General features: G+C 40.6%; 1 long non-coding RNA gene across 1 annotated transcript; it reads right to left on the reverse strand.

Annotated features, from left to right (window-relative positions):
- Positions 1-3,838: 3,838 nt before the first annotated feature.
- On the reverse strand, positions 3,839-8,745 carry LOC123602861. Its single transcript, XR_006714621.1, has 2 exons — positions 4,553-8,745; positions 3,839-4,451 (listed from the first exon to the last, which is right to left on the reverse strand). It is a non-coding gene; the product is annotated as an uncharacterized LOC123602861 (long non-coding RNA).
- Positions 8,746-14,775: the final 6,030 nt, after the last annotated feature.

Below are 14,775 nucleotides of genomic sequence, written 5' to 3' on the forward strand. Positions count from 1 at the left end.
TTCTGAGATTAAAGTCTGTTCTTCATCATTTTCTCCCTAAAAGATAAATATGGTACATAGTAGGTAGTCATATTTGTGGGATGAACGAAATTCGATTTAGTTCTTGACCTAACATAGGAGTTTTTAGGAAGCATCTCTGTTGAGTACCATGAAATTTGAATGGTTCAGTTTCAGTAACTACTAGTAACATTGTAGGAAAATTCATGAAAATATTAATTTCTTTATTCTTTGAAGAATGTTATTGATATAGAGGAGAACAAAAATAATGTGGATATGGATTTAGGGACACAGCAATAGAGAGATAGCAATTGAGAGAGAAAGAGATAGAACCTGAAAGAGAGGGTCCTTCCCATTTTCAACAAGGTAAATATGAATCCTGCATTGATGCACTTGGCATGTCAAAATCTACCAAAATCTTGTTAGTGTGATTGACATGAATGATAGGATTAAATATTTAGATCATTTAAACCCTTATTTGGAAGTCAGTAGATTTGAGGCAATGCTTTAGACTTTAGGCTCTGACAAGATTTGCCAAACTGCAGTCCTTTTGGTAAATGCTATCTGAGCTTGGGCATCTGAGACAGATCTATCGAAGATGGTGAATACTATGGGTAGGACAAGTTCATTGCATTATTCATGGGTTGCGCTTGGGGTGTGCTGAAGTTAGAGGTCCTCTATTGTCTTTTACTTTATGATTATGTTTTTAACGTTTATTTATTTTTGACAGAGAGAGAGAGAGACAGAGTGTGAGCGGGGGAGGGGAAGAGAGACAGAGGGGGTGGGGGAGGGGGGGAGAGAGAGAATCTGAAGCAGGTTCCAGTCTCTCAACTGTCAGCACAGAGCCTGACGCGGGGCTCAAACCTATGAACCGCGACATCATGACCTGAGCCAAAGTCGGGCACTTGACCAAATGAGCCACCCAGGCGCCCCATATTGTCTTTTTCTTTAAATACTTGGTTACATTTAAACTGCATGTGAACTGATTTGTACAAAAGTAACATCTGCTGATAAAGCCTACACTCACATAGTTCTAACCTTTATTTTTAATGATTGTGTTGAATGAATACTCGGTGATTTCCTCAAGGAAATTCTCTGGAATGCTTATCATACCATATACTCCCAGGGTTGTCTATTGTAAAAACACAGCTCATAGATAGGTTGGCAGCACTCCACTGTTCTGACCCTGATGATGGCACTGACAATGGTTCAACACTTGGCTGAAAAAGTATGAGATACATTTTGGACCGCAGATTTGATAACAGGTGATATTCTTTTGCTACTGGAGAAACAGAGTTACATAATTTTGGAGCAATGAGAGACTTTACATGACATCTACTTAGACTCCTTCACTTTGTAGTTATAAAAAAAACAGTCCCCAAACCAGGAAATAGCTACCCGACAACAAATTAGCTGGCTGCAGAAGTGAAAATGGAACACGGTCTTCTGATTATTACCCCAGAGATCTTTTTTGGGTGGGGGAGGGTTTAACTGCAATATTACGCATGTGATAGGCAGACTCCTGACCCCCATAACCTTATCCTCCTGCTTTATACCAATACGTATGTTTTCCAACATAGCAAAAGAGTTTCTCCTGATGTAATTAAGGTTCCTGATTCTTAAAATTCACATAGGGACATTACCTTGGATTATGTAATGGTGCCCAGTGTAATCATATGAGCCCCAAAAAGGAGAAGATGGAGAGACTGAGATGCCCAGGAAGGATCAGATGTGCCAGTGACAGCTCGAAGAGGGGGGTGGGTCATGAGTCAGAGAACGTGGACAGTAATGAGAAGCCTCAGCCCACAGCCGGCCAGGAAAAGGGGACCTCAGTCCCACAGCCACACAGAACTAAAGTTAGCCAACAACCTGAAAGAGCCTGGAAGTGGATTTGTCCCAAAAGCCTCCAGAAAGGAATGCAGTTCTGACAGTGTTGTGATTTCAGAACCCAGGCGAAATCTAAACTAAACAATAATAAATGAGTGTTATTTGAAGCCGTAAGTTTTTCGTAAAGCAGCAACGGAAAACTAATTCATCCAGTTTGTCAAAAGGCTTCTCACAGTTTCTCAGCCTTCTATAGAGCTGAATGGTGCCCTCAATTCCTTCCCCTTCCCCCTCCCCCCCCCACCTTTTTTTTTCCCCCTCAATTCTTCAATTCCTCCTCTAAGCTGGGAAATGTCTATGCAAATACCAACTTGCAGGATGACTTCCACCCACATGCTAAGGGTTTCCCCGATGTGAGTAAAAGCCCTCCAGATCTTTCTGGTGGGATGGATCTCGTAGGTTCTCACAGAAGTTGCCTCTATGCCTCCTTCTTTGTCCCTGTTTGCCTGCCCATTTCCAGGGCTATGCCAATGCCCCGGCGTATCCTGAGAGGACTCATATCTAAGATACGGGAGGTGCTGCAGGAGGTTCCCAAAGCCTTGAACCTCAGGAAGCAGGAGCTCGGCTGGTCCTGCTCAGAGGCAGAGAGAATGACTTACTCAGTCTCTGTTCCCCTCATGGCTGCTGGGCGCCAAAGCAGCCTTCTCTGTGCATGGGGGATCCATGAGGTCCTTTCTACTTTCTGTAAAGAGCCAGGCTGTGACCCTTCATAGCCTCCTGCTTTGCACCATCTCTTCTTAGAAGTAGAATGAAAACCGGTTCAGGGGAGGTGACACAGAAATCTTGTCGTGTGCTTTCTTTTCTTCCCCCCCTTCCCGCTTCCCCCAGCTGCTCATCCAGTGAAGCATGTTTTCTCCCAATGACAAAAACAAAAACTCCTTCTCACCCTAATGGAAAAAAAAGCTGGTGTGCGGGCACATCCATATCATGTGTGTGTGTATACTTGTTAGACCAGCACAAGCATTCCTTACAAACTTATAAATTCTTTGCCCTTGGTGAAAATAAACCGGGCAACTTTCAAAATCGTTCTCAGCGTATCTTGGTAAGAGACACTGCAGTGAGCCGAGTCGTATCCTTCAAAAAGCTATGCCAGGGGCGCCTGGGTGGCGTAGTCGGTTAAGCGTCCGACTTCAGCCAGGTCACGATCTCGCAGTCCGTGAGTTCGAGCCACGCGTCAGGCTCTGGGCTGATGGCTCAGAGCCTGGAGCCTGTTTCCGATTCTATGTCTCCCTCTCTCTCTGCCCCTCCCCCGTTCATGCTCTCTCTCTGTCCCAAAAATAAATAAACGTTGAAAAAAAAAAAAAAAAAAAGCTATGCCGACTTCCTAGTCCCCGGAACCTGGGAATTCTATCTTATACGGCAAGAGATGTGATTACACTAAAGGCTTTGAGAGGAGCTTATCCTGGATTATCCAGGTAGGCCATAAATCCAATGACAAGTATCCTAATGAGAGTGACGCAGGGAGAAATATGGCAGACACACAGGGGGAAGGCATACAGAGGAGCAGGAGGTCGTAGGGCCTTGGCTACAGAGTTTGCAGTGATGCACCCACAAGCCAAGGAATGCCCAGAGCCAGCAGAAGCTGCACGAACAATGAACAGATTCCCCTCAAGCACACCTTGAAAGAGAGTACGGCCCCTCTTGAGACACTCATTTCAGACCTGTGGTCTCCAAAATGATGAGATCAATGCCTGTTGTTTGAAGCCAAGGCTGAGGTAATTTGTCATGGCAGCTGCAGGAAACTAACACAGACAACGAACCCTTAGATTCTAAAATTGGGTAAAATGTCCAAAATTCGATCCATTTTAGATGCTCACTTGTAAACAGAGGAGCTCTACTGCATTTACATTAGTGTTCACCATCACCTTGTTAGAGGTTGAGCTTACAAGAATATTGGCTCAAAGTCTTTGTCGATGAACTAATTCTCCCTTAAAAGCCTGGAATGTTGCACTGTACCTTATTAATCAATCTGTATTTATTGAAAGCTTACTCTGAATAAATTAAGGCAATATGCCAGGAATTATGGGGAAGGGGAAACAGTACAGAAAACGAAATACTCTATAATAATAATAATAATAATAATAATAATAATAATAGTAGCTGTATCTGACCCTTCCTAGCATTTACTATGTGTCAGACACTGTTCTAAATATCCAGCATATAATACATTTATATATTATGATATCTAACATCCCCACAAGGTTGGACCTTTTATTTATTTCGCTCTCTGGAGAATACCGAGGCCATGACAAGAGTCAGGTGATTTGTCCAAGGTCCCAGAGATGGTCAGTGGCAGAGCTGGGATTTCAAAGTCTATGCTCATTGACTGCCACTAGCCTTTGGTGATGGAGAAGATCATACCTCAGATTCCGAGAAACCGACTAAGAGAAGATTTCAGTTGCTGTGGAGCCCAACTACAAATAAACATCAACAAACATCGCTATCGTCTGATTATTTACTTCTATGTAGGATGCTTTCCACAAGGTGAGTTCAGATTCTCAGCAGACCTTGTAATGATAGCTTGCCCCAAGTAACCACGTTTCTCCTCAGGGCTGGATTCGGTCTCACCACTGGTGAGAAAGTGGGGATACAACATCTGAGTTCTGGTTGTTTTTTCCTTTCTTTCTTCTAAATTTGGTATGCCCAAGGCCCCCAGATGCTCCGCACTTACCCAGCTCTTGTGTCTCACAGTCAAGGCTGTTTCTACAAACGGACTTCATGGAAGACTCACACCCAGAACAAGATCCTTTTCACGGGAAGGATCCCTTGCCCTGGAGGAGAAGAGGGGAGGGCATGGTAAGAACTGTTTGTTTTACTTCCAGGGGCCCCTTATTTGGAGTGGCTTAGAATTCCCTGGCTGGGCTGGACCACCACAGGCAGACGCTTGAAGCCCTTATGTTCCATGGAGCTGAAGCTAGCTAGCAAACAGCCTCTTGGAGAGGCTTCTCCTTCTCGCCGAGTTGATGGACAAGAGGCTCTGAACTTTGATATACCAAGCAGTCACGCTTGTGGAGATTGAAACTGCGCCAAACAGCTGCCTCCTTTGAGAAAGGAGGGAGCAGGCCGCCCGCTGGTGGGGGAAGGGGGGATGTGAGAGAAGGTGTGCCAAAACAGTTAACAGAAACCATGAAGAAATTCCGATGTATTTTGTTGCAAAAAGAGGAGGGAACCGAGGAAATTGAACTTTCAGTGAAGTCTGATAATTAAACTCAGGAGTACTGACAGGGTAGCTGAACACAACAGATAAATAACTACTTTCCGGTAATTATAAGCCAGGATGGTAACATATTAGACAAGCTGGTTCACTTGGTATTTTCAAGTCTGACATTTCGATTCTAGGGGATATTTGGATCTGTGCTAACAGATTTCTTTCTTTTCCTCCACTCACTTTCCCTTTCCCACTCCCCACTGCTTGCTGAAAATGAAATGTGATTTTAGGGCAACACTTTCCGGCACGTTCCATATGTCACGCCTTACATGACATAGCAGACCTCAAAGCCCACTGCTGCTGGGCACAGTTGCTGAGACGGTGCCTGCTTTTCTAAACATCATAAAATATTATTAAAAAGAGCCCAGGCGTCCCCTACTAGAAAAACATGCTGCAAATTACATATTCTATTTATAGGCGGTCCTTCATTAATCATAGACTGAGTAAGCTTTTAACAAACCGTCTCATAGTGCAAACACTTCATTTCACAAAGAAGAAACCGAGGCAAAGAGTTCTTTCCTAAGACGCACTGTTTTCAAATGGAATAAAACAGACACTTAAGTCAAGGGAACAAAACCATTCTCTTCTATAAATAGAAATGACACCGAGACACCCAGTTTTCCTCCTCTCTTTGAGAATAACGTTAGAATACTTTTAACAGCTGAATTTACATAATAGGATAAAGATGTGTCCTTTTCTCTGTGACGTACAGACTGGATGGGTGCCGTGGTCCTGGGGCAGAAATGAAAATGAAAGCTTTTTCTGTGCGGGTCCCGTAATGAAACCACCCATGAAAAACTAAGAGACGTCCCTGTGTGCCTCCAGCTTGAGCGATCTGCAGCGTCCTGACTCAAACTCCACATGGTATAGATTTTACTTTGTGGACTCCCAACCCCCTGTTTTCTTTACTTCTTTAATTCACAGAAACGGTGTCCTAATTTATTAACGTCTGTGGGGGAAATCAAGTCTCAGCGCAGGTCTGGCCTGGCAGAGACATTCCCCAGCTCTGTTCGAGAAGACTGTCCATCCGGCTGGCTTGGCACTTGAATGGGCTGAATGTCTTTTGTTGTAAACACCTAGTTTGTTTATTTTGAACTGTCTGAGTAACTAGATCAGAGGCCAGTGTCAAATGCCCAAAGCAGTGTTTGTCAGCAGTGGGCTTTTTTTTTTCCCCCTCCTTGTCCTAAAGCAGCTGAAAGCGGTGGGGGGAAAAGACTCGTACTGTATTTCCACAAAAGCGTAGGAAAGTTCGCTTTGGCAGCCCCTTGCAAAAGAATGAATACAGGCTACTGAGTACAGATCATTTCTCTCCTGATTACAACAGACCCCAGGGGAGCTAGTGCTGGCTTGGAATCCCATCTCTGCTTCTCTGAGAGCCTCCTCGCTGTGACAGTTCCACCCCCAATCCTCACAGCACAGAGCACGAGGGAGTCCGATAGATCTCCTCTGCCCTGTCTGTGTGTTTTAGTCTGCTTTCTAAATTAAAATACGGCTTTCCTGTTGGCAACGTGTTGACTTGTTTTGAAAAAATATATTTCTAAACGGAACTGATTTAGAATTCACTGGTGGCCATAATGGATGCATTGAGTGTACGTGTGACTTTCTCACGCATGACAACAAGGGCTACGGCGAAGAGGAAGCAAACAGGGGAACGGGGCCTAACCAGAGCATCCCGTCCCTAACGTGAAAAATGGCAGAAGAGAAGCACAATGACGTTGCTAGCTATGCTTGAGCCCACATGGACTGTTTGCTTGTTGATTTATAAAGACTCCTATCATGTGTGTGTGTCCTTGTAGGATTATTGTTTTAAAATGGGGTTAGAACGTGTCTTTATCATCCTAAAAGTGCAGTTTTACTATTAGACAGTCTTGAGGGCAGTCGGGAATGTATTCCCTTCAATCACACCCGTTTTCACAGATGTTCCGTAAGAACAGCTCAGTCCACCACTGGGAGGTGAAGCTTAGGCTGAAACGCTGATTTCACACTTCGCAGCAGTCGCCGCTACGAACATCTTTTCCCCCCTCTTTACTTTTGTTTTATTGCTCATTTCCTTAAAAAAGAAGAGCGAACCACAAAATATTTGCAAAAGCCTCCTGTACTTCAGATTATCTAGATTTGCTTGATCTAGTTGCCCTCCGTCTTCTTTTATAGCCCTCCTCACTTTATTTTCCCCCTTCACGATTATTTTTCATATATAGAAAAAGAGGTAAAGCGGCAGCAGCCGCGAGAGCTGTCATTTGGCAGTTTCTTTTCCATTATGTTTTCACTGCTGGGAAATGCTGGAACAAAGGCGTCCAGAGTGTTACTGAATGGGGATCAACACACAGCCCTGCTGGTGAGGCTGTAATCAGCCTGTCTCGGATGAAAATGCATGCTTTTCAGCACTGGTTGGAGATTTTTGTATTTATCTTTGAAATGCATGCTTAGCCCGTGTAGGCAAGTGATGTGTTACTGCCTTGTCCTTACTTGGCCCCACCACTTTTCTGAGCAGAATGGAAGAAATGGAATGTGATCTGTCAACCCTCAGCGTGAAGTAGTCCAACAGATGGTTTTAAAACACATATAGGGGCTCAGCTCATGTCAGTGTCAATTTCTAAGACACATTTTTATCACAGATTCAGTTCCTGTCCTGTTCTGGCCAGATATGCATGTGGGAAAGCCATGCTGTGGCTGCTGACGTGTTACTCATGAACAGTTCTGGCAGAGGGCGGGAGGCAGGTAGCAAGAATGGGTGAACTGAAAAGGCAGTGGGCATCCACAGCCCTGGAGGGGGCACGGAAGTGGGGCGGGGGGAGGGGATCTAGGTCACATAGCCATCCCTGTGGAATGCACACCCTAATCTGGAGTTAGACCGTTTCTACCACCCAAGGTGATTCTCTTGAGTCCCTTTCCGGCAACCCTGTCTCCACCCCACAGGTCACCACTTTTCTGATTTCTGTTCCCATAGATTAGATCTCCACATTTGCTTTCAAACTGCCAAGCCATAGAGTGTAACAGTATATCAGAAAAACAAATCACACTGCTTCGAGAGTTAAGTCCTATGTTTAATTTATGTAACACTTGGATTCATCTGATACTATAAAATGTAATCTCTGGGTATTAAAGACTTGTTGAGAATTGTTATGTGATTTCCCCCCCTAAACTATTTAGTATTAATGATACTTCCTGAAAAATAGAGGTTCAGTGGATGATAGAAGTATTAGATTTATAAATTATAAACGTAGATCTCTCAAGTTCAAGTATGAAACAGCACAAAGGCTCCAAATATCTTAAGATGACAGTTTCATAGTAGAGTAGCAACCCTTTAACCTCACTGGATTAGGTAAAGTTCTCATTCTCTCCATAAAATATAGTGACTAATGCCCACTGTATTCTGTAAGCAATTGGCGTCTGAGCTATTCTCAGGTGTATTTGTTCACTTGACCCCACTTGCTGAATTGCTGTCTACCAAGCATTTACTATGTTAATATCACACAAATGTTAGTTCTTATTATTACTGTTTCATTTAATAAGTGTCACACCAAGTGGTCAGATTAGAATGTAAAGACTACTGAGTTTCCACAGAAGGAAATTTTATGCTGAAGAAAGACTTGATAAAGTTGATTTGTTAGAATAACAACAAAAAAGAGGAGCGCCTGGGTGGCTCAGTCAGTTAAGCGTCCTACTTCACCTTGGGTTATGATCTCAAGGTTCACGAGTTTGATGCCCGTGTCGGGTTCTGTGCTGACAGCTCAGAGCCTAGAGCCTTCTTTGGATTCTCTCTCTCTCTCTCTCTCTCTCCCTCTCTCTCTCTCTCTCTCTCTCTCTCTCCCTCACACACACACACACAAACATTAAAAAATCTTTAAAATATAACAAAAATTTGCCATCAAATGAAATAGACTAGACCACTGTAAAAAAATAAAACAGGAAAAAAGATCTTTTAAAATTCTTACTCATCTAAAGAAACTAAAGTAGAAGTCAAAGCTGATGCACTATAGAAGTTGCTTTATTTTTATTTATTAAGTAAACACTTAATGGCACTTTCAATGCACCAGGAACTATTCTAAATGTTTTAGAAATATTAACCCACTGAATCCTCATGACTACTCTCTGTGGTGGGTAGCATTGTGCCATTTGTCATTTGAGGAAGCTAGGGCACAGAGAGGCTATGCAACTTCCCATTTAGTTACACAGCCAGCAAGGAACAGAGCTGAGATTTAGAACTGAGGCAGCCTTATCCAGAAGACATTCTCTTCCCACTGCACTCCCTTACGTCTCTTTACCGATGACAATCTATCTATGACCGCTCTCTAACTGGGGCATCCACTTGCAGAGGAAACAACACAAGGCTATAGTCCATCATCAAAAGACAGTGAAGAATGGATGTTTAAATCTAATTCATGTTGAGGTAAACAAAAATGCTGGCATTATCTGGGTTCCTTTCTTTTCGAACATCAGCTTTAACCTATTTTCATTATTGATCCAATTTCTCTGGCTCAATGGGCTTCAACTCCTCAACCAATGACTCAACATATTCATTTTCCACATCAAGTTTTAAGAGAGAACAGCTGTTTACTGGATTTGTTAGTTAGGTCTAGATTGTCTGTAAAATGAAACAAAGTTGGATTAAATGAATTAATCAGTCCCTTCCTAACACTAATGTTTTGTGGTCACATATATGTAGCCTCTGAGTGGCTTTGTTTAGCTTTGCTTTGTTTATCTTTACTTTGGTTTATGAACACAGATGTACATACCCTTGACCTCACCCACCCATTTCACAACTGAAAAACAGAGAACGAGGGTATTTAATACCAAACCCTTCACTACTACCGACAAAGCAATCGAAAAGCCATTTTCTTATGTGAAGGAACAAAATCTCTCTCTCCTTCCTTTTTGTTATTGTCTTTATTAACTAAGGACTAATTTATATCCAATGAAACACTCAGATCTTAAGAATACAGTGCTGTGAGTTTTAATCAATATACACACTCATGTAAGTTACACTTCAGTCAAGTTCTGGATAATTTCCACCATGCCCCAGAAGTTCTCATTGCCTCTTTCCAGTCAATAGCCTCCTCACCTACAGGTAACTGCTTTTCTGATTTCCATTGCCATAGATTAGTTTTCCTGTGAGCACATTTGCTTTTAAATTGCCAACCAATATAGCTTAATACAATGTATCAGAAAACCAAATAGCACTGTTTTCTGAAGTGTTAGGTCCAATTTATACAATACTTGAATTCATCTGACAATACGAAGTGTAATCTGGTAGTCAAATAATACCATGGTGATTTCATCATCTGCTGAAATACTGATTTTTAAAACAATCTCTGAGAAAGGGGAAAAAAATGAATCTAGAGACCTAAGGCTTCCAAGTTTTATCACTGAGTTTCTGTGAATCTCTGCAAATTGTGAAATCTCTCCTATCCTCCCTTTCTCTTTGATGCTGTGCTGTTTACTCGGAGTATTACATTTACAACACATTATACATTCAAAATAAAGTCGTGACTTAAAAAAGAAACTGTCATTTGATTATGTGAAAGTCTATGTCGATGCTGTGGAATGAAATACTTATGGAAGAACGAATTACTTTCCAAGTTCTTTGGCCAGTATCCATTCATTTATATTATTTTGTATTTCATCATACTCCTCTTGAAAAGAATGAGTGTTGTGGTTGTTTATTTCTATGTGAGAAACTTCCACAAAACTTGAGGGCATCAAACAATAAGTTTTTAGTATCTCTTACAGTTCTGTGGATTGACTGGATCCCACTGGGCAGTTCTCCCTGGGGTTTTCCTCATGTGATGGCTGGGTAATGGCAACTAGATCTGGAGTCCTCGGAAGGCTCCTTCACTCATGGATCTTGTACTGGGCCTGGCGTGGCCGGCGTAGCTGAAGCGGCTGGGTATCTCTCTCCATGTAGTTTCTCCACATTGGCTCATTTGGTCTTCCTTATAAGCATGGTGGTCTCTGGGTACTTTGACTTTTTCCTTGGTGGCTGGCTTCTCCCCACAGTGAGTCATGTAATCAGCAAAGACAGAAACTTCTAGGCTTCCATAGGCTTAGCTTCATAAGTCACAAAGTATCACATCACTTTCTCTACAAGCTATTAGCAATTAAGTCATGGTAGGTAAGTCTGGTAGGTAAGTCACCTACCAGATTCAAGGGGAATTGAATCAGACTTCACTCCTCAAAGGGAGCAATAGGGAAGAATTTGCAGTTGTCTGTAATCTACCACAGTTAGGTTTATGTTTTGAATTCTGTAGCTTAAAGCTCTGTCTTGGTGCTTAGAAGACTTCATGGCATAAGTCGCCATTTAATAGCCAAGTCATCTATAAGATCAGAGAGATTTCATAACATTTAGGTATGTAATCTTGACCAACCACTCCACCTGTTTGAAATTTGGACTTTTTATCTGTAAAGCCTGTCCTCTGTCCCCTTCAGAAGGATTATATAGATCAGTGTGATAACATGTGAAAATGGAAAACAAAAATCACACAGAGGTAAGGTATTATCTTAGTTATCCTTAAAATATTAATGAATCAATTTCTCCTGCAAAACAATGAAACAAAATAAATGTCTTCTTAAAGGTAGTTGAATTTTCCCAAAACAGTTCTAAATACTTCATTTTTTTTCTATTGTCATGAAGACCTGGTTCATAGAGAGTCCTTCTCTGACCTCTGACTCCATTAACCCTGTTGTTGTTTTTTTTAAATAATATAAACACTAGGGGTACCTGGCTGGTTCAGTCAGTAGAGCACATGACTCTCAATCTCAGAATCATGAGTTCAAGCCCATCTTGGGCATGGAGCCTACTATAAAGAAAAAAGAAAAAAAAATAACATGAATAGTAATTTCCACCTGAAATTATATTATACTCTCATTCATCTACCTGTTTGGTTTTTATGTGTCTTCTAGAACATGAGTTCCTGTAGACAAAGACTCAGCTTCCTCGGGGTTCATAAGTATTCAGTGTATATAGATGTCAGACATTTAACAAACATTGTTGAATAAATGAATGACTCAATAAGTAGATGACTAGTGTTACTACTTTGACCAAACTGGCATCCTAGTTTTAAAGTCTCTTTACCTTTGTAGCTGTATCTATCTATCTATCTATCCATCCATCCATCCATCCAACAAATTTTATATGGATAAAGTCCTCCTTAAACTGTAATATATACACACAATATATTACAGGCATTATCTTGAAACTAGTCACTTCCTGAAGCAACTTCTTTTCTCCATCTTTCATCTCTGAATATAGCTTCTGATAGCTATGATAAAATCCTGACAATCCTTCCTGAGGTATTTCTCTGGAATGTGTAATTCTTTCAATTCTTGCTACCATTGTATTAAGCCAGGGATCCATCATGATCTTTTACCTAAAATCTTATAAAAATGTCCTAATTTCCTTCTTTATCATTTTCCACAAGCATTATCCTACTGAAACTATGGTTCTGTAATGTTATTCTGCCCTGTATGAAACCTCAGGTGGTCCACTAGGCCTCTAGGATGAACTGTGTGGTCTAGTTTTATGCTCATTTAGTTTCTGTCTACCTTTTTCCGGTAACGTAGACTTCCAATACTCCAACAGTGCAAGAGTTATAAAAAAGTTAGTATATTTCAATCTTTAATGGACATACAAGTAACTTGGGGATATGGATAAGATATAGATTCTGATTCAGAAGTTCAAGGATGGAACCTAAGATTCTGTATGTCTAGCCAGCTCCTAGGTGGACAAACAAGCCTCCATAAGTGACTGCAGATGCCATGCACTTCCACATATCTGCACCTGTTCTACTGCCCAGAACATTTTTTCCTTCCCTCACTATCTAGTCAAATCCTATATTCCAAAGACTTAGATCATATCCTATTACTAAAGCCTTTCTACCTTTACCAGGAAAAATTAATTGCAACTTTATCTGTCTTCTTACAGTGCTTTATCGATACTTGTTTAGTTGCGTATGTGCTTTTCTTCCGAAGTTGTGAGTTCCTTGTAGGCAGCGACAGTACCATTGTTGCAATTCACGTGGGAATGAAAACTCACACTCAAAGTAATTATTATATGATGTATAACATATAGACTACGTAATATATAATGTATAAAGAGTATTCTCAAAATCCTATGGGAATACAGAGGTATATGAAATCACTGCTGTGTGTCAATTATGTGCTAATTTACTGTGAAATGCCTCATAGAGCAGGTGCACAATACGTATTTGTTAAAATGGTTTTAAAGAATGATTTTGAGTTCTAACACTTTATTACAGAAAATGCTGGTCTGGTCATCAGACATTCTTAGTCTCTGCTGGAGAATTTGTTAGACCATAAATTACCTTCCTGAAAAATGTATAATATTTACTATCTAATTTAATGATCCAAAAATCTGTACTGAATCAGAAATAGAAATGTTAAAGTAATTACATTGAGAAGTCAATTTAATGAATGCCCAATATGTGAAAGCATTATTTCTGTAATCTTTTTTATTGCCCAATTTATCATTTTTATTGTTCATTTACTTATGCTATATAGTTCTGGAATGAATTATAATCTCTACCCCTCCCCATTTTATTTCAAGTAGGATCTCTTAGAAAGTCACAAAAAGCTTCTCTCTGAATCGAATTTTTATTCTTGTTAAAGTGAATCTATTTGATTCTTATGTGCTTTGGATGATTTCCCTAGAGCTTTCCCTTAATTATATCATACATGTGTTTAAACAAGCATTTGCTTTCCCACAGTCTAAATTCTCCCAACTTGATCTTCTAGGGCGGCCACAAGATTCAAACTATACTGTTTACAATCACTTAATGGCTATGGTCTTGTAAGCACAGAATTCTGAGTTAGGAAGGCAAAGTCTTTGCACGGTTTAAATATTTGTATCTCACAAAGAGCAGGGCAATATAACCACATGGCTGACACAGGTCATCGCGGGACTTTGCCCCTCGCCATGGATGCAAAACAAGCAGTAACACACATCACAGTGAAAAGAGGTTTTTTTCTCCCCTGTAAGAACATACAGAGAAACATCTTGGTAACAATGGAGAAACATCTTGGTAAGAAACAATTGATTCAGCTTTACCTTCAGACCCTATTAACAATTTCTTGCATGATTTTGGCCTAAATTTTAGTACTTTACATACCTACATACCTGCTGTATAAAAGCCTGTAACTGAAACTTTGCAACATGCTTCCAAAGCATTTTTTGATCATCTAACAAATCAGACATTCCAAGAGAACAATGCTACTTCTACCTTCAAGTTGACTGTGTTAGAGAACCTTAAGAATCAAAGATCCTAACAATTTTCCTTTTTGAGTATGAACCAAATAATTCAAAAGGAAATATAATGGTAATCTAAACATTGCCAGAGGTGTTCTTAAGCCTATTAAGAATGATTGATGATGAAGAGAAAGCTGAGACTTTTAAAAGATAAGCTCCAGAAAAGAGTAAGAGATTAAAAAAATGAATCAATCAATTGAATTATTTGAGTTTGTTTTATACTTTGGTTGACCCTAAAATAAATTTTATTTTTCCAACAAATTACTAGGATAATAAAAATAATACCTGCCATGCTGCATTATTTTAGAATTTGGGGCAAAGAACAAAGTTGGTTGTCATGTTTTTAATGTGGGGGGAATTTTTCTTGGAGGTTTTAGTCTCCAAACCGATTTTGCCTGAAAAGAACTAACTGGCAAGTGCATCT

Source organism: Leopardus geoffroyi, chromosome A1 (assembly GCF_018350155.1).
Source record: "Leopardus geoffroyi isolate Oge1 chromosome A1, O.geoffroyi_Oge1_pat1.0, whole genome shotgun sequence".
In the NCBI taxonomy this organism is placed as follows: domain Eukaryota; kingdom Metazoa; phylum Chordata; class Mammalia; order Carnivora; family Felidae; genus Leopardus; species Leopardus geoffroyi.